Source organism: Puma concolor, chromosome C2, assembly GCF_028749965.1.
Source record: "Puma concolor isolate L17-30 chromosome C2, mPumCon1.1.hap2, whole genome shotgun sequence".
Taxonomy (NCBI): Eukaryota; Metazoa; Chordata; class Mammalia; order Carnivora; family Felidae; genus Puma; species Puma concolor.
This window is the reverse complement of record NC_141675.1, coordinates 18,149,436-18,175,075: the sequence shown is the minus strand read 5'-3', so window position 1 is coordinate 18,175,075 and position 25,640 is coordinate 18,149,436. Positions and strand designations below refer to the sequence as shown.

The following is a 25,640-nucleotide window of genomic DNA, read 5'->3' as shown; positions in this document are numbered from 1 at the left end:
ACACCTTCCGCACGAGCTGCTCCTACTCTACTTCCAAGCCAGGTAGAAGGAAGACTTTATAAGCAAATAAACTGCTTGGGACCCGGCACCAACGTCCTGTGCTTACGTGGCTGAGCGATCCCAATTACACGTTCCTGAGATGCATCTTAGATGCCTGCGTTGACTGACACTGGGCTGGCGTCATGATGGACGGACTTGACCACATAACACACTCCCCAGACAAACAGCTCACGACTCCAGACTGCTTTTGCCCTGGGATTCCACACCATGCCTCCCGCCTGCTACCGGCAGCCAGTCTTGCAGCAGGAAGATGAGCAAAGCTTGTGGAAACCGAAACCCCGGGTGAAACGGGACTCCTATAACACCAGGAGGCTGCCCGGACAGCTAACACCTGACATGCTACCTTATCCACGTCCTCAGGCCCTGGGACGATTAGAACTTTTACTCTCTCCCTCCTCTACCTGGCCTCATCATCATAATCGCGGAGAGAAATCATTTGCTCCGCTGATTACACTACTCAAAACCGGCCAAGAGTATGGGAATCATTTAGTTGGCTTGGGATGGGGCGCCTGATTCCCACATAATTGAAGCTTCCTTGGATTTGAAGCCATCAAGGTTCAGGCTGGTGGGTCAGTTTCACATGTCCTCCTCCTCCTCCTTAATCTCCTGCTTCTCCTCCTCCTCCTCCTCCTCCTTTTAAAGAAAGGCATTATTCTGAAAATGTCCCATATAGCAGCACTCATTTGCTGCCAGGGTGCTTAGCAAGGAACTTAGTTTGTTTTATTTCGCTCTTCAGATAACATGTTTCTGCTGGTGTATTAGGTCTGGAAGCTGTCTGCATGCCAAGGCAATGCCCCTTAAATGAAGTCTTACATAAGCCTCACAAATTATCTTCAGATAGAAGGAATCTCAATGAGCTATTACAGAGCCATGACAATAGCTGCTGGTGACCCACCAAAACAAAAGCTGGCTGAGCAAATACGTCAAAAAGCCTCAGTCATATGGGGATTTTGCCAGTAACATTTCACCATGGGATTTTTTTAAGGTCCTGGCACATTTTGTTTTCTTGCCTCCTCCTATGCTTTCCCCCCTTTTCCCTCCCTCCCTCCCGTCCTTTCAGCAGACACCATTCTCTCTCTCACTTTTTCCCCATTCCTTCCACCTTCCCTCCCTCCTGCTCTCACCTGTCTGTCCCCTCCCCTGCATGTCCCTTCTCTGCATGCCATGGTTCAGACTCTATATTTTATTGTTGCCCACCTGCTACTCCTAGATCACAAGAACCCTGCATGGCTAACTTTCACCCTCACTTGGACTATAGCAAAGAGGATGGTGTATCACCTCTCTCATCAACTTAACAACACCCAACAGCTTCTTACTCATTCCAAGATAAAGCCCTACTCTTCAGCCTGCATCCAAGACCCGCCCCCCCAAAGCAGCACTGACTGCCACACTTCACCGGTCCTCACTCCCACATTTGCCACGGCGCATCTTAACACCTTGCACCCCCGCAAGCACACCTGACACATCCCAGAAGTGCTTTGCCTTGTCCTAACTCCGAAGGCTGCCCCTTCTGTTTATTCCTTTTCACCAAAGCCTGAGCGTGTCTTTAAGGCTTTACGAGTTCCTCAGGCAGTCAGTTACTTTCCTCCCTGGGTTAACATTGCATTGCAAAGTTTTGGGTGTTTTTTTTTTTTTTTTTTTTTTCCTGTCTCCTCAAATAGGTTAAGAGTTCCTGGGGCAAAGGCGTTGCTGACTCACCCACTAGGCAGTTACTCAATACACGTTTGTTGAATGAACTTTATTTCCCCGAATTTCTCCTGGATATGTCACAAGTGTGAAGAAGCAGCAGAGTGTAGTGTTCACAAGAATGAATGTGCGGGTTCAAATCCCAGCGGTGCCTCGAGCCAGTTACTTAACCTCGTGCTGTCCCAGCTCCTCCACCTGCAAAGTGGGACTAATATCATCTAACTCTAGGTGAGTCGCTATGGGTAATGTAGTTAGAACCCTGCCCAGGAAATGGAAAGAGGTACGTGCTCCACGAGCGTTTGCTAACTACAGTGGTAGTAACTCTGATACCCCGTGGCTGCCTCGGCTGTGCTTCAGGGAGAAAGTTTCAGATATTGTCAGGACTGACTTGATTTTAGATGAGTAGGTCCTTTATGGGGAGTGTGAATATCTGCCTCGCTCCTCCAGTCCATGAAAAGGACGGATGCTAACACCAAGAATGGAAGTGCATTCCGCAAGAAGACTCTCAGGGGGCTATGCCATGCCCGGGGCTTGGGTCTGCATGGCATATCATAAAACACTTTGTTAAGAAAATACAATTCTTAGACCACTCCCTGTGAGAAAATACACAGGGATTGCAAACTGTTTAATAGAAGACACGTTCGTGGTAAAAAGTTAGAAAGAAGTTCAACCTCACGCAATCTAACGTCAAAGAGTGAGTAAAAGTCAAAAGTCAGAGACAACAGCCAGAGAAAGTCTTGCTTCCTTTTGTTTGCAGGTACACCGAGAAGGAGATTTTCTAGGCTGAACTTTTGCAAAAGGTATTTTCACCAAGTACACCCTGCACAGTATGGCCTTGCAGACAATGGCTGTATCACTTGCAGGTGGCCTCCCACATGAGCCTTAACGGGCTTCTGCCTGGGCAATCCTGGAAACACCCACACTGAGGTTACCTCCATGCCTTTTCATTGTGGCTGCATTCCTTGCCTAGGATGGCCCTCCCTTTGCTTTCTGGGTCATCACACTTCCTGGGAAGACTTTCCTTGCTGTCTCCAAGCACCTTTGCTCTGGGCCTCAAAGCCCCCTGAACATATACATTTCTCAAGGCGCTAAACATACTGCATCACACTTGTATGCTCACTTTTCTGTCTCCCTCACTAAATTGTGAGCCTTCCAAGAAGGGACTGTGTCCCTACGTCCCTGTTGCTTCCTCAAGGCTCAGCACGGCGCCTGGAACAAAGGAGGTGCTCGATAAATGCTCACTGGGCACTCATTGAACAGGCAGGCTGCTCCATGCCTGATGGCACAAGCCCATTGCCAGATGTCTGTGGCAGCAATGCTGGGTGCCCCCTGTGCACTGCTGATCCGGGCCACACCCTGGGGATATCGCGTTAAGGGTGCGGTTGAGAAATTTTCACATCTAGCAAAGCTGGAATGATTGCACAATTAGGCATCAAGTCTCTTGTGAAGGAGAATAGGATTTCTGAAAAGGGTTAATAACTGTTGCATATAGTATAGCCAGAGAGAAGAATTTAAAGCCTTCTTGGGACACCTGGGTGGCTCAGTTGGTTAAACGTCCGGCTTTGGCTCAGGTCGTGACCTCACGGTTCATGGGTTCGAGCCTTGCATCAGGTTCTGTGCTGACAGCTTGGAGCCTGAAGCCTGCTTCAGATTCTGTGCCTCCCTCTTTTTGCCCCTCCCCTGCTCACGCTCTCTCTCTCTCTCTCTCTCTCTCTCTCCCTCCCTCAAGAAAATAAACATTAAAACAATAAAAAATAAATAAAACCTTCTTGATGAACTTCGACGATTTTTATGACTCACTTATTTTAGGTGAAAATGTACATGAAAGCCACAGCAATACACTATGACACAGCCATCAGAATGACCACATTGAAAAAAGACTGCCATTCCGAGTGTTGGAGGGGGTAAGGAGCAGCTCGAACGCTCTTGCTCTGTTGGTGGCGGTGTCAGTTACACAACCCCTCTGGAGAGCTATTTGGAAGTTTCTAATAAAGTTAAACATACACTTACCCTCTGACCTAGCATTTCTCCTCCTAGATACACATCCAAGGGAAATGCATATGCTCACCAAATGACAGCCCAAACTGGAAATGACCCAAATGTCTGTCAACAGGAGAACGAATAAACAAGCGGTAGTATATTCACATAATCTCTGCTATTGCGATAACAAGAACGAAATACTGGTATGTGTTATTCTTACAGATGATACATTGAGCAAAATGTGTCAGATTCTAAAGAGTACATACCATGCAATTTTGTGCTTAAGGAGTTCAAAAACAGGCAAAAACCACGAATCAGTGGTGATGGAAATCGGAATAGTGGTACCCCCTGGGATAAGTGTTAGGTTCTGATGGAGGATGTGGGGAGGGGGGCATGAGAGAACATTCTAGGAAGGTGAATGTGATTTCTTTTTTTAAAACTTTTTTTCAAGTTTATTTATTTTGAGAGAGAGAGAGAGGGGGGCAGAGAGAAAGGGAGAGAAAGAACCCCAAGCAGACTCCACGCTGTCAGCACAAAGCCTGACATGGGGCTCAGACCCACAAGATCCGTGAGACCACGACCTGACCTGAAATCAAGAGTCAGATGCTCAACTGACTGAGCCACCCAGACACCCCCAGAAGTGTTTTCTATTTACTTCTGATTAGTGATTACATATGGGTACACCTGTTTAAAAAATTAATCAAGTCTTACATTAGCATATGTGTGTTATACCTCACTAAAGTGTTATAGATAGATTGATTGATCCATGGATCGATCACCGGAAATCTAGATGCGTGGAAGGGAGGAAACAGTCCATCATTCATACAAAACTCAGAGAATGGATTGCATAACCCCTCTGTGGTTCAGTGAAAGAGATCATCACTGAACAATACCCAAGAAACACCTCAGCTCAACTGGCTTGGTTGTGGGACAGAGCATTACGGTAAACTCAATTTGTTCCGACAAGTAAGATCAAGGATGTGCCATTCCCAAGAGGTTACACCTATAGCATAACTGCCTTTTGGGGCTGGGTGAATCAAAAGTTCAGGTGAACTCACTATTGTGGGATTTTTGCAACACAGACCTTTTCTCAGGTACAAACCTTAAATCAACTCCTCACCTTGGGGTCACCCTGTCTGAAGGTGATTTCATAAAAATAAAGTTATGAAAACTTTATTTTTTCATAATGACGTCAAAACTCTTTGGAGAGTGTAAGCATATGAATAACCAGAGAAGGGGAAATAAAGTCGTTCTCTATAAAGTCTTTTTGCAAAGCTTTGCAGAAATGTGAGATAAGCCAAAGACGATCAGAAACCTCCAATCTTTGGAAAACACAAAATGAAGCCTCAAATCCATAAAATCTACTATGTCTGCCACACCTGTCCAACCAAAAGGAAATAGATGCCCCAGGAAAATGCATTTTCCCTTTATTACAAAACAGGACTTTGTCCCCAAACCCAAGCTGTACCTGATCACACGACATGGGGACCTATAGAATGCCCATTACTCCTTCAGCATTTCTCAGCTAGGGTTTTACAGCATTTGGGGCTACTTGTTGAAATATTTTGGATATTGAGTTGTGTAAAATATAATATTAAAATAAATTTCAAGGGGCACCTGGATGGCTCAGTCAGTTACGTTGTCTGACTTCGGCTCAGGTCATGATCTCACGGTTCTTAAGTTCAAGTCCCATGTCAAGCTATGTGCTGACAGCTCAGAGCCTGGAACTTGCTTTAGATTCTGTGTCTCCTTCTTTCTCTGCCCCTCCCCGACTTGCACGCGTGCGCTCTCTCTCTCTCTCTCTCTTTCTCTCAAAAATAAATGAACATTAAAAAAATAAATAAAATAAATTTCACCTATTTTATTTTTTAATGTCACTGCCAGAAAATTTAAAATTACCCATGTGACTTGCATTTGTGGCTCACATTACATTTTCAGTGGACAATACTACGTTACAGTATAGGGCAGGAAAAATAAATTAGATCTCAGAAGTCCATGAGAAATTACAACTATGAATACTGCATGAATAATATATTCATATTTCATATATATTTCATAATATATTTCATACATTTATAAAGAGTATTACCCAGCAAGACACTAGAGATGAATTTGGAGGAAAAAAATAAACTTTTGTAAAATGCTGATTTCCAGAGAAATAATGATATAAGTATAAATTTCACTTAATCATTTAGCCAGAGAAAGAAACCACTATTAGAAGTTGAACGCGGGGCGCCTGGGTGGCTCAGTCTGTTAAGCGTCTGACTTTGGCTCAGGTCATGATCTCGCGGGTCCGTGAATTCGAGTTCCGCGTCGGGCTCTTTGCTGACTGCTCGGAGCCTGGAGCCTGTTTCGGATTCTGTGTCTCGCTCTCTCTCTGACCCTCCCCTGTTCATGCTCTGTCTCTCTCTGCCTCAAAAATAAACGTTAAAAATGTTTTTATTTATTTATTTTTTTTTTTCTGAGGAATGGTTTATTAACAAAAATACAGAGAACAGTGACAGCAAACTTTTTAATCTATCTACATTTCTTTGCAACATAAAACCGACAATCTTTCTTAGTTAATTCCCTCTGATGAGTTTCCTGAATTAAAATAAAATATTAACAAAATAAAAACCGAAGGGATGTTTTAAATTTATTACTAGGGTAAAAGCTAGAAAATTATTGTTGACTTACACTGTTAAATTCTCCATTAGTAATCCACTATTTTGAATTCAGAATTGGTGTTTGTTTCATGAGTTTATTACCGTATTTATTTCATTTTGGATGTAAACCCACTTAGCTTGTTGCTAAAATCCAAAGGGATGGTTGAGTTCCTTCAAATAATGACAGTTGTTTCCTTTTACACACCCATCAGGTGCTTCACACCTACGTGTGATATTCTCTCTTTTTTTTTTTATTTATATATGAAATTTATTGTCAAATTGGTTTCCATACAACACCCAGTGCTCATCCCAAAAGGTGCCCTCCTCAATACCCATCACCCACCCTCTCCTCCCTCCCACCCCCCATCAACCCTTAGAAAAATGTTTTTTTTTAAAAAGAAGTTGAACGCTTTTTATCTTTTTAGATTAAAACCATAGTTTCCATAGGTTCAAACATGATTTTTAAGCTCCCGGGAAAAGTAGGTAAGTGTGTTAAATGTCATTTTTTGTTGTTGTTGTTGTTAATCTAATCTACATGCATCAAATCACAAAGAGTTTATTGTATTATTTGCCTTGGGCCGGGTCCAGCTTCCACCTCTGTCTTACGACCCCTCCTAGAAGTAATTAGAGTATATAAAGTCCTTTAGACACTCCCTTTCTTTGCCAGGAGCTTCAGGAAGGCAGTTTTGGACTTTGGGTTGTCACATCTTGGGGGCGTCAGAGTCTCTCTTCAGCTTTTCTTTTTGATCTGAAAAGCGAATTGCTTCAGGGTATAGCTGTCTGCGTCCAAAGAAATATTACTGATTCCCCCCTGCCCCTACTGTTATTATCAAGGTTTTGACTCATCTAGAACATTCTACCAAAAGACATGTATTTCTTGTAGGAATTTGATGTTCTGTGCTGAACAATATCTGGGTATAATCTCATGTTCATTTTCTTACATGAGTCCTTACATTTCTTACATTAGTCCTTCACCTAATCTATTACAGAAGAGATCCAAGCTGTTCACTCCACCTCATCTTCCTAATCTCCCAGCACCTTTCGCAATGCAAACACTGGGTGCTGATTAATGGGGCATTCTTGGTTGGCGGAGATACGGAACTCAAGGGGGAATTTCGCCCTAAGAGCATTTTTCTCGTGAGCATAGCATTCATGCCCACTCATCTCCCCTTTGCTCCACTTCCTGTTTCCCCCATCCCCAAACTTTAAAAAGGACTCCTACTGGTGTCCAAGATTTTCATAAAATCATGCCATTCATTTTGATGAGTGTTAAGAGGCCCACAGATAAAGTTACCAACATGTTTTCTGCAACAAGCTGACTTGTTCCAACAAACCCAGGCCCCAGGCAACCACAGTTCGTAAGCATATTTTTTGGATCCTGCATTTCTACCCTTTAAAATGGTAACTGCTTCTCTGGCCAAGACAGGAGCCTTTAATGGCTCGGTGTTGTTTTCAAATATTCTTAGGGTGGCAATGTAACAATCATACAATGCTGCAAGCCATTTGGGGTGCAAGGGCACAGAATATGGATTTAGCCTTCTCCCATTTTACTGTGTGTAAGTAAATCTGGGGATCTTTTTAAAAATGTGCAGATTCGGATTTGCTACAGCTAGAGAGACCTCTGAGATTCTGCATTTCTTATTTTTTCTTTTCTTTTTTTAAATGTCTATTTTTGAGAGATAGGGAGCAAGGGAGGGGCAGAGAGCGAGGGAGACAGAGGATCCGAAGCAGACTTTGTGCTAACCTAACAGCAGACAGCCCGGTGTGGGGCTCGAACTCACGAACCTTGAGATCATGACCTGAGCCAAAGTTGGACACTCAACTGATTGAGCCACCCAGGCACCCTTGAGATCCTGGATTTTTCACAAACTCCCAATGCAAATGCCATTGACCCTAAAGCACACTTTGAGTAGAAAAGAGATCTCTAGGAAATCTTCCATCTGTAAGATTCTATAACTCTGTGTGATCAGAAAGCAATAGCTGACAAAAGCAGGGGCAGATTCTCCTTAGAACCTTTGCTAGAATACTCCAGAAGTCATAATACCAGTTATAGAAATTTATCTAGCTAGGAGAATTTAGAAATTAAGTCTGACAGTCTATCACCAAGTCATTTTAGAATCTTGCAGTGGATCGAAGCTACTATTAGTTCTTTCAAATGTGTATTCAGCTACTTTGTTCCTAGAATATCTCTCCAAATAAGCCCCTTTACACCCCAGCTGGATCTCTGATTATGCTGGATGCAAAACATCTAAGTTTGTTCAGTGACTAGTTACATAAAGCAGCTATCTTGAATCGTTATGCAAAGAGGGATTTTGCTAAATAAATATTTGCTACTCAATTTATTCTATAAACACAAATGCTACAACATAAGGTTTGCTTAAAGTGGAACATCTCTCTCTCCTTCCATATCTGATAAGAATGGAAAAAAAAACCCAATTTCTATTCGTAGCAAACACAAAAACTCACAGATACTTCAATCACATCAATTGTAAGTAGGTACACCACCATGTATTTGATGCTGATATTAAATTCCTTTGTGTAGGTAAATTCTAAAAAAATGATGAAGTAGACCAAGTGGAAGTGAAAATGAAACTTACATATGGTCATTTTTATGTATGATTTTTCTGCCTCTCTCGAGTCTAGGCAGATGACCTTTCCCCCATATTAATTGAGTGCTATGCACACACACTATGCCAAATACTATGCCAGGTGCTGGCAGGTGATGGGAAGGCAGTAGGGGGTGAGAACATAAATAATTCCAGTCTCTCCCCCAGCCGGCTCAACTGAGTAGGGGAAGATAGGCACCGAAGTATTTACAACATAATATGCCTGTAATAGCTGAAGCTAGCAATTATATAGCTCTTTTATCTGTCAAACACTCACCGTTCTAAGCATTTTACATATATTAATTCATTTAATCTTCATAGCAATCCTATGAGGTAGTATCTCCATTTTATGGCTGAGAAAACAGGCAAAGGCAAGTTAAATGACTTCCTCAGAGTCACATAGAAATACATGGCAGAACTAGGTTTGAACCTGGGAAATCTAGCTCGGGACCCACTTTGCCACTCAAAGTGTGGTCTGCTGACCATCATCATGGGCCTTACCCACGAGCTTTGTTAGGAATATGGAATCTCAGACCCGGCCCTAGATCCCTTGATCCAAAATCAGGATTCTAACAAGATTTCTTGGTGAGTGTGTGATTATTAAAACTTGAGGTGCATGACTCTAAACTGGCATAATATGCAGCCTCTGATAAAAGACCAACCTCTACCTCACCTTCCACCTTGGCCTGGAAGGCTGATTCTGAGAGATTTCTACAATCCCCCGGCCACCTCAGACACCATTCCTGTGGGCACCTGACCTGCCTCAGTTTCTCCCCATGTTGACCTGAGTCAAAAGTAGTTCTTTCTACAACAGACCTACTAGCTTCTTCACTGAGGATCTGAGGAGTCACAGAGAGGGGTCACTTCACTAAACTTCAAGCCTTCTGTCATCTCTCTGTCCCCCATCCCCATCCCCGTGTCCCTCCCCTCTCTGGAGTAACGGCCCAAACTTCCCCTTGTCTCCAGCAAAACAGTTCTATTTCCAACCAGATCCCTTGGAGATTTATCATTCTACTTCCAAACATGCTGGTCAAGGCATTTTCCCAATTCACAGTTTCCTTCCTTAGACGAATTTTGTTGCTAGTTGTTACTAGGTATCACTTGCCCATCTTCTTAGAGTTACTTCCGTTATAACCTCTTCATAACCTCTATTTTTTTTTTATTTTTTTAAATCTATTTTTTTTTTTAATTTTTATGCATCCTTGAGAGACAGCATGAGGGGGGCGGGGGGGGGCGGTGCAGAGAGGGAGGGAGACACAGAATCTGAAGTCGCCTCCAGGCTCTGAGCTGTCAGCACAGAGCCCGATGCAGGGCTCAAACTTGCAGACTGTGAGATCATGACTTGAGCTGAAGTCGGATGCTTAACCGACTGAGCCACCGGGAGCCCCTTTATAACCTCTATTTTATTGTAAAATACAATACACATACAGAAAACTCCATACATGTTAAATTTTACTTTCAACTTCTACTCTCTTTAAATTTTCATGGAAAAAAAAAACGCTGCTCTCCATTAACAACATATTAAATAAAAGTATGAAGCATATAATTTAGTAAAATGGCCATAATTAGGAGCCCACAGGCCCAGGACACAAACGAACTGAGGCCAAGCTTCAACTAGAAGCCAAAGTCTGTATATCCTGTTGGTTGCCAACTGGGATACAATGGAATGTCTGTCTCTTAATCCCGATTACCAGAAAATCGCGTGGGTAAATACTATTAGAATAAGCATATTCCAATGCTGTTTCTGCCTTGCTGAAAACTATATATTGTATTAGTTTTGATTAAATGGGAAATGTAAAATATGTATGATAATTGTTTGGATGAAGAGGGAGCATCTAGAGAAGGTGAATAAAATGGATGATTGCAGAGGGCTCCTTTTGAGTCGTGGTCCATCTATTCAGACTGTGGATTAAACTCCTGCCTCCTACAACTGGCTGTCTGTCTTTGATCCTCTTTCAGGCAGTGAGAAGAAGCAGTAAAAGGGAGAGAAGCCGAATATATAGTTCAGCAGATGAACTCTGTTATTTATTAATTACCCTCACAAAAGGTTTGGTGGAAGAAAAAGGTTATACTCCTTAGTCTTTTTTTTAAGTTTATTTATTTTGAGAGAGAGAGAGAGAGCGAGCGAGCGAGAGAGAAAATCCCAAGCAGGCTCTGCACTGTCATTGCAGAGTCCAACACGGGGTTTGAATTTATGAACCATGAGATCATGACCGGAGCCAAAATCAAGATTCAGAGGCTTAACCAACTGAGCCACCCAAGCGCCCCAGGTTACACTCATTACTAAGTGGTGGTCTCCAGATGATGTGAGAGTAGCAGCTCCCTCGGATACATGGATAACTATTTGTTGTCATGATACCTGACATATCAGATGCTTCCTCTTAGCAGAAGAAAACAGCACTGAAAGAAGTGATTGGACCATCCCCAATTCATTGCAAATGGTTTTAAAAGAGCAGAGAGCATGCCTATTGCTGCCTTATGATGATCAGTCTAAATAGAACTATCCTTGCTATATCTTCCTCACCGATTAACATCAGCTTCAAAGCTCTGTTAGTGTATCAAATATTTCAAGTAGAAATAAAACCCTGTTTAGACATGTATTAATCCATAGCACAGCAATTGTCCAGTCATGAAACCACCCGTTGCCTACAACAACAGCAACAAGGAAAAACACAGAAAAAGACAAGTGCTGAATGTTGGCAATAGGTTTTAGGACTAGTGACCTCTCTCTTCCTTCCTCCTCTTCTATAAAAGTCAAATCCTGCTTATTCGTCTAGGCCTAATCAAAATTCTAATCCCTGTAAGTAAAGGTTTCAGAGGTCACTGCAACCACCATCACCTCTCCTCTTCTTAATATCTTGATGATGGAATCTGCCCCGTTCATCTGGCCAAAAACGTAAATAATCATGAAAAATGAAGATTAGTGTTTACCCCTGCTTGCATATGTATCTTGACTCCCCAGTTAATATTATGTTTCTTTGGGGAAGTATAATTGGCTGTGCTTTTTGTGACTCCCACTGGCATAGCATGGTGTTTTGCAGAGAGAAAAGCTTAATAAATATTTGACAACATTTTGCCCAAGGGTGCTGCTAACTAGCTATTCCATCTATTACTAACAGAAAGCACAGTCCCAAACCAGAAATTATTGTGCGTTGGTATGATTTTGCGTCTCCAGAAAAAGCTGTCTGATCCGTGTGGCCTTCTTAAATGGTTGTCATTGAGGGTCTTCATGAAATGAGTCAACACAACACAGAAAACAACCGTTGCAAAAGCTGGTATTTAAAATAAACCAGGTAATTTGTCCGTTTTGTGAAAGAGATGAACATTGCTTGAGAAGCTAATTTCTTCATCCAAGTGAAGGCTAAAGGAAGTCCTCCCCCTTTTCCGACCTCTGATGCATGTACTTAGGAATTAAAAAATTTGAGTTTCACTTCTAGTTCAGCCAAATACTTGCTATAAAACGGTAGGCAAATCCAATGGCAAGGGTTTAAAACATTCATCAGTAGATAATGGAACATTCCAGGTTCCAGTGAACTATTCTAGGTTCTAATGAGACCCTCATGTATGCATTTAGAACAGGATTTAAAAAAAAATTTTTTTTTAACATTTATTCACTTTGAGAGACAGAGAGAGACAGAGCATGGGGGCGGCGGGGAGAGGGAGACACAGAATCCGAAGCAGGCTCCAGGCTCCAAGCTGTCAGCACAGAGCCTGACACAGGGCTCGAACTCATGGACTGTGAAATCATGACCTGAGCTGAAGTCGGATGCTTAACTGACTGAGCCACCCAGGCACCCATAGAATAGGATTTTTAAAAAGTAAACTACAAACTAATGCCAGAGGGATAAAGCAGTTTAAAAAATGATTTGAAAGTGACAGTTCTGGGGCAAAATACCTAGTTAGAGCCTCATCTCACACTATATACTCTAGTGGTTCCCAGATGGCTTAAAGAGTAATTCTTTTAAGGAAATTTAAAAAATTCAAGAAAATGGAGCAAAATACACAATTGATCTTTACAAGGGGAAAATCTTTAAGCATGAAAATAATGCAAGAGATTGCAAAGGAAAGACTAATAAATTTACATGAATTAAAATTTGAAACTCTAGGACAATAGATACAGGTATAAAAGCAATTAATACTTAGCAGATATTTATTAAGCATCTACTATGTGTCAGACATTATTGTAGGTGTTTGAGAGATTGTATGTGTATATATGAACAAAACAGACAAAGGTCTGGATTTCTTTGCTGTCAAGGTACCTACAGTGTAGTGGACAGAGACTGACAATTAACAAAATAAGTGAATTATAGTGTATGTGAAAAGCTGGAAAGTGTTATGGGGAAAAAGTAAAGCCAAGAGTGGGGGGGATCAGAAGTGCCAAGGGCTGCTCTTGTTGTGTGGCTGAAGGATTAAATATGGTGGTCAGGGTAGAGTTCAAGAGTGATAAGATTCAAATAAACATTTGCAGGAGGTGACAGAGGGAGCCCAGTAGGTACCTAGAGGGATACTTGAGGGTATTCCGGGCAGAGGGAAGAGTCACCTATTGTTAGAGCAGAGACAAATGAGAAATTGGAAAAACTTATTTGCAGCACATGCGATTGGCAAGGGATAAAATCCTTGGTAGAAAAAAAGAGTTCTTAAAAATCAGCTTAAAATAATCAATGTCCTATAGGAAATAGACAAATGCCATGAATAGATAAGATAATCTTTGAATAAAGGCCAGCGAAAAGTGAAATATTTCCAACCTGACGAGTAATCAGTAAACATTAAAGCAACTTCACTCTTAGGATATCCAGTTTGTGAAGGTGAAACAATGTTGGTGAAGAGGTGACAAGATAGATTCTCTTGTACAACGCTAATGGACGCATGAAATGCATACAACCTTTCGTAAAATAATCTGGTTATATTTATCAGCAACCTTTATCCTAGAAATATGTCTTATATAAATCATCAGACATTAAGACAAAATTGGTCTATATTTACTCCAGCATTGTTTATGATGATATATAAATGATTAACACCTAGATACCAAACTTAAGTTTCTAGCCCAGGATGTATATTTATGAGCATTCGATGCCTCCATATGAATGTGTCATAAACACTTCCAACTTCAAGTGTCCCAATCAAATTCACCTCCTCCAGCACCTACTCCACCCCCCAAATTTCCTCCTTCTCTTCTCTTTCTTAGTTAGTGAATGCTTCCAACATACTTCCATTGTGTAAGACACAAAGCCATTTTTCTCTCTTGCTTTCTGAATTCTGATATTCCCATGTTTTGTCAATTCTGCTTTTGTAATATTTCTTGAACCCATCCTAGCCTCTTTATTCCCTGTAGAACTGGTTCAGCTCTCATCATTTTACACCTGGGCTAATTAACAGCTGCTTACGTAGCCCATAGTGGCCAAGTTCACTTCCATCCCATCTGTCACACCCTTGCCATAGGACTCTTTCTAAAATGTTAAACTAGATCAAATCACTACTTTGTTTACTTTTTAAAAATGACTCCCTACTGCTGTCAGATTAAAATTCAAACACCTTAGACAGACTTCCATGACCTGATCATCAGCTCTCTTGCTGTGTCAGCCTGAATTCTTCACTCCATCCATAACAAGCAACTTACAAATTACATATCATGCCCGTGTCTTTTCATATGCTTTCTTCTGCCTGCCCCTCCCCACTATTACTGTTCCCCAGACAACTTCTTTTCCTTTTTTCAGACTCAGCTGACGTTGCTGCTTTTTGTTTGATCGGTCTAAGTTAGCATGTCTCGAAGTCAAGCGTGCATTGGAATCATCTGGAGAGCTTGTTAAAGTTTCCTGGGTTCTACCTCCAGAGTTTGTGATTTGGTAGATCTAGGGTGGGGCCTGCATACTTGCATTTTAAAAAGTTCCCAGGTGATATGGATGCTGTTGTGAAGGTTCTAGAGAATTCTTCATCAAGGCAATTAGAATTTGGTTGGTCACTTTTTCATTCATTAAACAAATGTTTGCTATGTATGTGTCTATTCTGCACTTGGTCTAGGCAAAGTATTCGGCATAGAGGTATAAAGATGGTCTCTCCCTGGTAGGAAGAAGGTAGGACTGACCTATACAATTGTGCAGGTCGGACACTGTGTAAATGGTGCTCACTGGAGTGTTTATAGCTCGGCCAGGGGTAACAGCCCTAGAAGCCCGAGAAACAAACCAGTGGTTTACACAATAGTGTAATACATACCATGATACAAATATGCACAATGTTCTCCGAGACATGAGCAGAGCCTTCAAACTCAGATATGAATTGGGGGCAGGGAGACAGGCAAGGCTACCTAGAGGATGTGATACCAATGTCGAGTCTGGAAAGGTGAAGAGGAGTTATTTGGGGAAAGAGTAGAGGGGGACAGGGAGAAGAAGTAGCACATGCAAAGACAGACACAGAAGGATTCCATGTGATTGTAAGTAGGTCGTTAGGATGGAGTAAAGAATATTGAGGGCTCCGATCACTTTGCCTAAATGAAAGGCGTTTGCTGAATTTAGAATTTTTTTAAATTCTAAAATACTACATATATCAAAATGTATACAAAACAATTATTACGGACACCCCTGTACTCACCATTCAGATTTGCTCTATTTGCTTTATCCCTCTTTTTTTTTTTTCAACGTTTATTTATTTTTGGGACAGAGAGAGACAGAGCATGAACGGGGGAGGGGCAGAGAGAGAGGAAGACACAGAATCGGAAACAGGCTCCAGGCTCTGAGCCATCAGCCCAGAGCCCGACGCGGGGCTCGAACTCACGGACCGCGAGATCGTGACCTGGCTGAAGTCGGACGCTTAACCGACTGCGCCACCCAGGCGCCCCTGCTTTATCCCTCTTTTTAAGAAATGAAACCCAACAAAACGCTAATGACCTATCTCCCTTTCTTCCCTCTCCCTCCCTTCTCTTGCCTAGGTAGCCACTGTGTTACAGTTGGTGTGAATTTTTCCCCATGTGTGTTTTTATACTCCTACTCCATAACTGTATAGGCATTTGCTTTTATCTTTATTTATTCTTTATATTTAAAAAAAAGATTTATGCATTTATTGAAGTCATCTCTGTACCCAATCTGGGACTCAAATTCAGGGCCCGGAGATCAAGAGTTACATGTTCCACTTGCCGGGCCAGCCAGGTGCCCCGGCATTTACTTTTTAACGAGAGATATTTTCCAGGATGTTATAGCAAAAATGACAACTTTGGCCTCTGCAGGCTTCCTGAGAGACACCTAGAATGGCAGGCAGCCAGTGCCTCAGCAAACCTGCCCCCTTCCAACATTTGGTGGGGGCAAAGACAAGGTGCACATTAGCTTTACAAAACACAGTCAGAGGGGGTAATAATCAGAAAATCAAGTTATGCCCATGCAATGGGAGCTGATTCAAAAAGCTGAATGAAAAAAAAAAAAAAAGCTGAATGAAAACTTATTTTTGTTTTGTAGCCAAAGATGTCAAAGACACAGGATCAACGTTTATTTATTTTTGGGACAGAGAGAGACAGAGCATGAATGGGGAAGGGGCAGAGAGAGAGGGAGACACAGAATCAGAAACAGGCTCCACGCTCTGAGCCATCAGCCCAGAGCCCGACGCGGGGCTCGAACTCACGGACCGCGAGATTGTGACCTGGCTGAAGCTGGACGCTTAACCGACTGCGCCACCCAGGCGCCCCAAAGACACAGGATCAAGAAAACTTGTACAAAGAAACTTGGGCAAAATGTGATGATGACCTGGAAGTTAAATTCTTTCTCATTTGGGAGCTCGTAATGAAAAGTCTATGAAAATATAGTCACCAAAGTTAGATTCTAGTCTCCTAAAATTAAGGAAAGAAGGACATGGTGGAGGATGGGGGGAGGCAGGAGAGAAGGAAGAAAGAAGAGAAGAAAGAAAAGCTGGTGTTCTTCCCCATCCTGACTTTCCCACTTTCTCTAGCTTGGCTTCTCATGGTAACGTCTGAGTCATCCTCACAGCTTTACAATTCCTTCTTCTCTCATTCCTTTTAAAGTCTATTATTTAGTCCCTTTTAATTTTTCCTTTTTCTTTTCTTAGGGATGCCCCAATTTGAAGATCATTGCTACTGGTGTCACAGATCCCTAGAAAAGTTTGTATTGCGTGTCTGCATGTGTGTATTGTATTTATTTATGTATGCACACAGGTAGGCTTTATCCATTGCCAATAGAATGCCTCACTAAATTCCCAATTTTCTGTATAGACAAACACCATGTAACTTTTTTTCTTCATTCAGATCCAGGTCACTGTTATTTGTATGTACATTCACATGTATATGTATATATATGTGTGTATATTCACATGTGTATACACACACACACACACACAATGCATTTATACACACACACTCCCCACATACATGTATGTGTATTTGTGTGCGTGTGTGTGTGTGTGTTTGCTGAAACACAGTTTTGAACTACACAGCTAATTAATGAATACATTCTCTTTGGTCAATTCATTCTTCACTATTCTTTCACATCCATCTTTTCTCTCCTGTCCCTGATGTATCCTCCTAATAACTGAAGTCCTCAAAGCTACTTTTTATTGCTCCCCCTTTTATGTACTTGGCTAAGATCATTCCTCTAAAGAACCACCCTGATCATTTCTCTCCAAAACTGAAAAGCTTCTTATAGTTGCCTAACTGTAACTAGGTCTGCGACGTGCCTTCATGATACTCTTTTACAACCAAATCTCATTTTATTTCTGGATAGTAAGTACCCAACTACACTTTCCAGCTTCTTTTACAACTAGGAATTGGTAGATGAGACTGTAGGTAAAAATTGTGGCATGGGAATTCTGGTAAGGCCTCATAAGGAGGAAAAACATAGCTGGTAATGATAATGAGTGCCTTTCACTTCTCTCTTCCCATCTTGCCTGCTGCCTGGAATTTATATGTGAGGGCTGGAGCTCCAGGAGCCATCTTGAACCAAGAGGTAACTTTAAGGATAGAGTCATGTGCTAAGAATAGAAATACAGAAAGATAGAAGGTGCCTAAGTCCCTGATGATTATAGAACTGACCCTGCTGCTGTGGAGAGAAAAATAAACTTTTGTGTGTTTGTCACTGTTATTTATGGTTTTCTGTTGTGGGCAGGCCCCAAATGGTAGCTTATTCTCTCCACAAATGTAGCTATTTCTCCAATCCAGCCAATGTAATATTTTGGTTAGGTTTGATCCGTTGCTTCTCTTCTTAAGACAGGGGCTTCCAGATAGAAAGACCTGAGTTCAAGCCCAGCCCTGCCACTGTGACAATGACGTCTTTAGACATTGCTTATGTTCATTTTACCTTCAATTTCTTTTTCTGGAAACCAATAATAATAATAATAATAATAATATGCACATTGAAGTATTTATTACTTTTCTTTCATCCTGTTTTCCAGTTATTATCCCAATGGCATCAATAGGAAAAATAACTGAGGGAAGGAAAAGGGGATAAAACTCCAATTTTATTGGAGTTTCCAGGGTATTTCTCCAATTTTTTACAGCCCTTATAAGCAGTTGAGTAGTTAAAACTTCAGATTGCTGATTTTTAGAAGTCATTGGGAAAAAATAGATTGGATATATATATATATACATATACACATATATATGTTTGTATATGTGTGTGTGTATATATATATTTATATATGTGTACACATATATAAAGTTTCTATTTATTTCAAGAAAGACAGAGAGAGAGGGGTGCAGAGAGAGAGGGAGAGGGAGAATCCCAAACAGGCTCTGTACTGTCAGTGTGGAGCCTGACGTGGGATTTGAACTCATGAACCCGTGAGATCGTGACCTAAGCTGAAATCAAGAGTCGGATGCTTAACTGCTGCCACTCAGCTGCCCCTAGACTTCAGTGATCGATATTTTACTCTCATTCTCATGAATTACTAAAATCTGACTGTATACATGTTACATTGTCCTAAGACCATTTGACCTACAGATTTATGCATATGTATCAATTTTAAGAAAGTTGGCTCCAAGAGAATCACTTTCCCCAAGTCACTGGAATGGAGAAGAAGACACACTTTCTGTCTTGTACTTTCCATTTAGACAAATTGACTTTTAATGATGTGAAGAAAGAGTTCCTTTCAAATGGGCATAAAATTGCGAAAAACGCATTTTGCCCCAACTGTTAGATTGTGTAATTTCATTTCTGCTCTTACGCACATTAAACTAAATTGGTTAAATAAAAATCTTGCTCAACTAAATTTGATTCAATTAGGAAATTAGTCTATATATATAAAGCCTGGAACGTGTGGGTTGAAATATGTTCTAGCTATTTAAAATGTTATTTTTTATGGATGGTTCACTTTTGCCATAGCTTCATTAGTGAACTAAATTTTTATTAATGTGGATCAATCTTGTGGGTTAAATAAACCTTGGCCCTTCACTGGGAAATCGCTCAAGTAGTAAAGAGTTTTGTCCGCACAGCCTCAAAGGCTAGAATATTTGAGCATCTTCGAACCCTTCCTGCTCTGGCTCCGTGTGACCCTCTCTTACCAGTTGCTAACGCTGCCACCATTTCCTTTTCAAAAACATTTCCCTTGCCCCTTCCAGCTCAGTGTTCTCATCAGGCTCTAAACTGCAGAATTGTCTGCTGGGTCCCCTCTGGCCTGGCCTGTGTCCTTAGCTGCATTTTAAGCTAAATAATTACCTTTCATGTTACTGTGGGACTTGTAAAACACACCAATGGAAAAGTTTCAGCACGGTTGGCTCAAAGTATTTCAGGGAAGGGAAAGTGTTTTCTTCAAGGGTCAAAGTGCCTATTGCAAAGGTATAGGTACAATGCCAGTCATTGGAGAGCACCTGACACACTCCCAAAGCGGAAAGACTGAACCAGAGGTAGCCTGTTGTCTAGGTGGCACTTGAGGTCTGAATTCCAACCTCAGTCATTGGAAGTTCCACTCACCTAAGTTATAGGAAAAGGAATCTTGCATTTTATAGGTCATGAAAAAGCATTGAGATGAGGGGGCAAAGGATTAAAAGATGATGAAGAATTTCTGGAGCATTATCGATAGTACATGTATAGTCCATGTCAAAGGAATGCATGAATCAAGTGCCGTACTCAAGATTTCTATTCCCAGACTGCTCACGTATCACTTTTTAGCCACATTATAAGCTGCAAAACCCCAAAAGGTCTTTTGTGGTTCCACTGTCTATTCTCTGAGAAAATTTTTTTTCCTTATTTTTGTTGATTATTGAACAAAGAAAGTGCTAGAAGGGCAACAGGGTCTCCTGTATTCCGAAACTCTGCATAATGACCTTACACCCCACATAATAAATAGCACACATAGCTTTAAGGAAGTTTACTAGTATTTTCAGTATTTAAGGAAGTTCATCAGTATTTGTGTTTATTAAATGCTGAATTCATTGATTTTTTTTTGCCTCATTTTCCCTCTTTGTTTTCATTTTTAATGGAGGTAGAATTTATATACGGTAAAAAAGCACAGATGAATTCTGACAAATGCTGTGTAGCCCACACTTCTGTAAAGATATCTATTTCCATCACCCCAGAAAATTCCCTTAGGCCCCTTCCCAGTCAATCCTCTCTTTTCCTTGGGGTAACTACTATTTCTATCACCTAGATTAGTTTTTCCTTTTCTAGAACTGTATAAAAATGGATTGATACAGTGTGGACTCTTTAATGTCTTAGTGTCTAACGTCTCACGTCTTAAGCGTGTTATAAAAATCGCCTCTTCATTTCCTTGTCTGTAAGTGGAAGGGATCGCCTCGTAAGAATGGCGTGCAAGGATCCTGAGGAGTTGGAGGTATCCTGGCAGGGGTGAGGGGAGCTGAGAAGTCGGGTGAGTGAAGAGGAAGCTGAAGAGTGGAGTTTGCAGCCACCCTTCTCCCCTTCAGAAGAAGAGCTGTACTTTTCCATGGCTTACAAACTGGGGTTCCCTGGGAGATTTCATCTGGGAAAAGGGTTTTGGTAAAAAAAAAAAATATTAGCGAGCCACACGTCCAGGTGATCCTTACTGATTCTTTCCCCTTGAACATTCTGTAAACTGCAAATAGTGCTTTCTGATAGGAGAGCTTTGACTGGTTCCCTTGAGGGAGGGCTGGGAGACACAGGCAGCCAGACGGGGGGCCCCCAGGGAGGGCCCGGGCACTGAGCACTGTAATATTAGTAGGAGTTACCATCAGATAGCGCCACCCCAACTGAGGCGCCTAGACAATAAGCCAGAGGCCCTGGGCAAGGGGAGGTACAAAGGCAGCATTCAAAAGACCTGACTCTCACAGCCTGCGAGCGTTTCTATAGAGTCCACCGGACCCTGGCCCAGCCGGAATGTCACCTGACAGCCAGAAAGCCATCTTTCACGGTTAGCTTTTAAACTGCTAAAAATAATAAACACAGAAAGGAAAGTGTGGACACAGTCTTAACGACAGAGGCAGACGGAAACCGTTGTTATAATAACGTAAACAAACTGGGTTCCAAATTATAACCTAGCCTTCCAAACAGGCTGCTGGATATTACCAAACATCTGGGGACCAGAGGGAGAATTCAGAGGCCTTGCCTGAGAAACAAGGCGATGTGCACTGCGCCCTACCCCACGTGCTCCAACTCATGGCTTAGCATCTCCTGACACCTTTTTTAGCACTCCAGGAAATGACAGTCGGAGAGGGCTGCTGGATCTTCCTCAAGCACAGTTTCCCCACCTAACACATGAAATACAGCTCTTCCCTCTCATGATCCGATTTTTACTCCTCTCACCCTAAATGAATTCTTGCAGCCTTCCTTTTCTCCATTCTGCTTTTCCAGCCAGCCCATTTAATGTTTTATACTTCTCCCGGATACCTACAGAGGTCAAAACTATGTTAAATGGCCACAGCAGCAATGCCACCAATTGGAAGGTAATTCCCCTAGTGCTAAAAGTGACAATTAATCATAAAGACCACGGGTCTGCAAACAGCCGAGTCAAGGCTGACATCTGACCTTCTGATCCATTAAATCACGTGCAGAACTTGGCACCCACACAGGCCGGCCAATGGCAGGAAAACCGCAGATCTGGAAAAAAGGAAATACAAGAAAGTGAATAGAAGTGTTTTGTGTTTCTCTTTCTTTCTTCCTCTCTTTCTCTTTTTCTTTCTTTCTTTCCCTCTCTCTTTCTTTCTTTCTTTGTTTCTAAGTTCCCCAACATTTGCTTAATCTGCAACTGTTCTTCTATGTTTAAATAGGGTCTGGTTTCAGAGTTGTCTCTGATTTTGAATAAATGCAAATGGACTGAGATAAAATCTCATTCCAGATGGTTTCAGAGAAAGGAACTTTAACACAGAAGTTTAGTAACACATTTTAGGCATGGGACAATGTTTGTACATCCCAAAGACCTACTTTGCTGTGGACAGGATTCAGGAGTTTTGGATTGCCAGCCTGGGAAGGTGGCTAAGAGGCCAAGGTGAATCCTAAACAGTTTACAAATTTTGTGCTAAAGAAGGTATGGTTGGTTTCAGAGGACAGTTCCCGGGATAGATCTTAACAAACCGAAGCGCCAGCCATGCCCCGTGGTGAAATGACAGGTTATTCATCAGGGTTAAGTATTTGAGCTTGGAACTACGGAGCTGTCTGGATTGTGTTAAGTGTTATTATACTGGGGACACTTCCCACAAGTATAAACAGATGAAAGAGATGGCCAAACAGACTGTGGCATCTACTTGTGCAGCAGATGATGGCTTCAAGTGTTTGCACAACAAGTGAGAAGCTGCTTTTCAAGTGACCGTGGCCCCGCAAGTTTTCTTGTTGTGGGAGCTTAGAACTCAGAACAGCAGAGCTCAGTAGAACAAATGTCAGGGTTCTCACTGCCTAGAATGGACAAATGCATAATTTTTGTCATATCTTCTTTTTTTTTAAATTAAAAAATAGAGATCATAGACGTAATCTTGATAACCCCACTTGAAGGCCAGACCACGAACTTGTGTTTTTCTAGTCCACCTTTTTTTTTTTTTTACATTTACATACAATATGTGTATCCAGAACAATGAGCAGTGTTTGTGCATATCATCGTAGATGGTATGAATCTCTGCATGTGTATCTATCCTTCCACATTTTTGACTCAACATTGTATATGTGTGAACATAACCATGTTGGTCTCTAACATTCCCTGTAGGTGCCACATTGGATGAATATGTGCTCACTCATTGTCTTTTCATATCCCATATTTATGGCACCATAAAAGCACTCATCATGTCATTAAAATGATTGTTGGGTGTGTGTGGGTGTGCATGTGCATATAGGTGCATTTCCTCTGTGATAGATTCTGAGCTCCTGGAGATTCTGGTGCGTCTTGTTTTAATACTAGCTCCTCTACTCTATGACTCCATGCAGAAGGGACACTCGGTGCGATAAAAGGCAAAACAAAAATGTTAAAAATTGATTTGCTTATGGTTAATTTCCCCTCTTTTTAAAATGACGGAAGACATTGGTTTGTATTTCGGAAGACTTTGGGGTTGTATTTATCTATTTTCATAGTCTCTGTCCAGTGCTCTCATCATACACTTTAAATCCCACGCCATCAATATCGCCTCATTGTTTGCTGGAAAATCAGAAAATCTGACAGTGTGAGGCTAAATACCAAGATATTTTTAAGAAGCACATTCTAAAAGCTTTCTCAAAGAATAAACTGACAAGGCCAGGAAGAAGCCAGTGTTTGTAACTGTTGTGGCTTTATGGTGAATATGAGTAAACAGACACACTCCCCTTGACACTGATATTTAAAAACAAACAGTGCCTTTTGTATGAAAATAATACTGGACTTCGTTTTTTTTTTTTGAAGGTGTAATTCTGATTTCGATTTTAAAGAATATATGTGAACCTGACTCAGTGAAAACAACCTAAAAATTCTCACATAATGATTCATAATAATAAGCATTTTATACATAACCTTTATTCAGCACATTTTGTGGGCTGGGTTGTGCTAATCTTTTACCTAATTTCACTTAGTTTAATCCTCCCAATGATCATATGAGGTTGGTATTATTAATAAGCTCATTTTTCAGATGAGGAAAGGAGAGGCACAGAAAGGTTTACAACTTTTGCCCAAAGTCAAACAGTGAAGAAGCAGTTGGCTAGGAATCTCATCCAGGTAGGAAGATGTCGTGGACCTCATTCGGAAGTACTAAGAACAGGCCCAGGTTTTAAGATAAAACTGCAGAAAAGAAAATTGAAAAACAGTGTGCCTGCGGTGGCTTCCAAATTTTGCTATAATACAAACAGACAGTATCTCTTTTATGGTATGCCTCAAACCAAGAACAAACCAAATTAGAGTACTCCAAGGAGACAAATTCAAAGTGATTTCTTAGTGATGAAGGAAATTTAAAGTAGCAAGGTCAAGCCCCAGACCTTTCCAACTTAAACATATCCATTTTTCATTCTTCTTCTCTTTAGAAAACTGGGGGCCATGACTTTGTTCATGGCTCAAAGGAGCCTGCCTGGTTTGTTTACGTAAGATTCAAAGCAAAAATGAGAATCACTCCCTGGGACAACTTTAGCCTAGAATGTGTGTTCTTTACACATTTTTAATTGGGACACAAATATATTAACAGTGTGGTTGTTTTGTATTTTCAAAAGAATCTGTTTTATAACTGATTCATATTTATATTTGGAATATATTTATTTCTAGGCACGAAACAGTTCATTTTGTTGAGCCATCTGACCTGAGGTGAGGTTGGCACAATTTCCCGTGACTGTTCAATTAATGCAAATTCAAGGTTAAAGATAAAGTTCCTTTATTTATATACTTGGTTTACTAATATGTTATTTACAAATGGTTCTTTTTTTTCAGTCACTAACTATGTACAAATGAGCTCTACAGAACAAATGAGCAAATACACAATTGTATTTTACGGCGAAGTTTTTATTTTAAAAGGGTTAATATGGCAAAAAATTAACATCATCTATCCATCTGTCTGTCTATCTATCTCTTTAGCCTCAGGTCTCCCATCAAACCTTATGAAGTCTGAGATGGACTATATTGCATTATGGCCAACATTCTTCACCCCTGCATGTACCTACCCTTTTGTCATGTAACTTTGCACTAAGGAGGCTGTATCTACCTTCCTGTCCCCTTTGATTCTGGTTTTGGTCATGTGACTTGCTCTGGCCAGTGGAATGTTAGCAGGTGTGCTGCTTGTAGAAGTATGAAAATGCTCTTGCTTTGTTTCTGTGTTTTCTCTTGCTCCTCTGTCATGGCCATGAGAAGATGTCTTAGCTAGCCTGTCATGGTTGAGAAACATGGAATGAAGTTGACTCGCGTCAGTCGTCCCTGCCAAGGCTATGCTGGATCAACCTAGACTAGTCAAGTTGCAGAAGTACGAGAGCCCAGGCAAGATGAGCGGAACCATCCAGCTGACCCAGAGCTGCCACCTATGCAGGAGTGGACCCAGCCGGAAGCTGAAGAACCATGCAGCCAACTGAGACTCAGCTCAGACCCACGAACTTAGAAATGCCAACTGTTTCTAACCATTGAATTTTGAGGTAATTTGTTACTATGCCAAGCAACCTCATTCAATGCTAGTGGGTACAAGATAGCTGACCAGGACATTTGCCTGGTTCACTCAAAAAAAAAAACCCATAGGTGCCCACATAGAAGACGGTTTAAAATTAAGTTATTAATATTCAGCAAATATCCACAAAATGTCAGCTGTATCAGTCAAGGTTCAACCAGGAAAATA

At 41.3% G+C, this 25,640-nt stretch overlaps 1 protein-coding gene across 12 annotated transcripts in view; it reads right to left on the bottom strand.

Annotated features, from left to right (window-relative positions):
• THRB (thyroid hormone receptor beta) overlaps window positions 1-25,640 on the bottom strand; it is a 391,687-nt gene that overhangs the window by 202,305 nt on the left and 163,742 nt on the right. For all 12 annotated transcript variants that reach the window (XM_086676252.1, XM_086676251.1, XM_086676258.1 and 9 more), the window contains one exon: window positions 21,910-21,981. The gene's annotated coding sequence lies outside the window, so the exon portion shown is untranslated. The remainder of the gene's footprint in view (window positions 1-21,909; window positions 21,982-25,640) is intronic.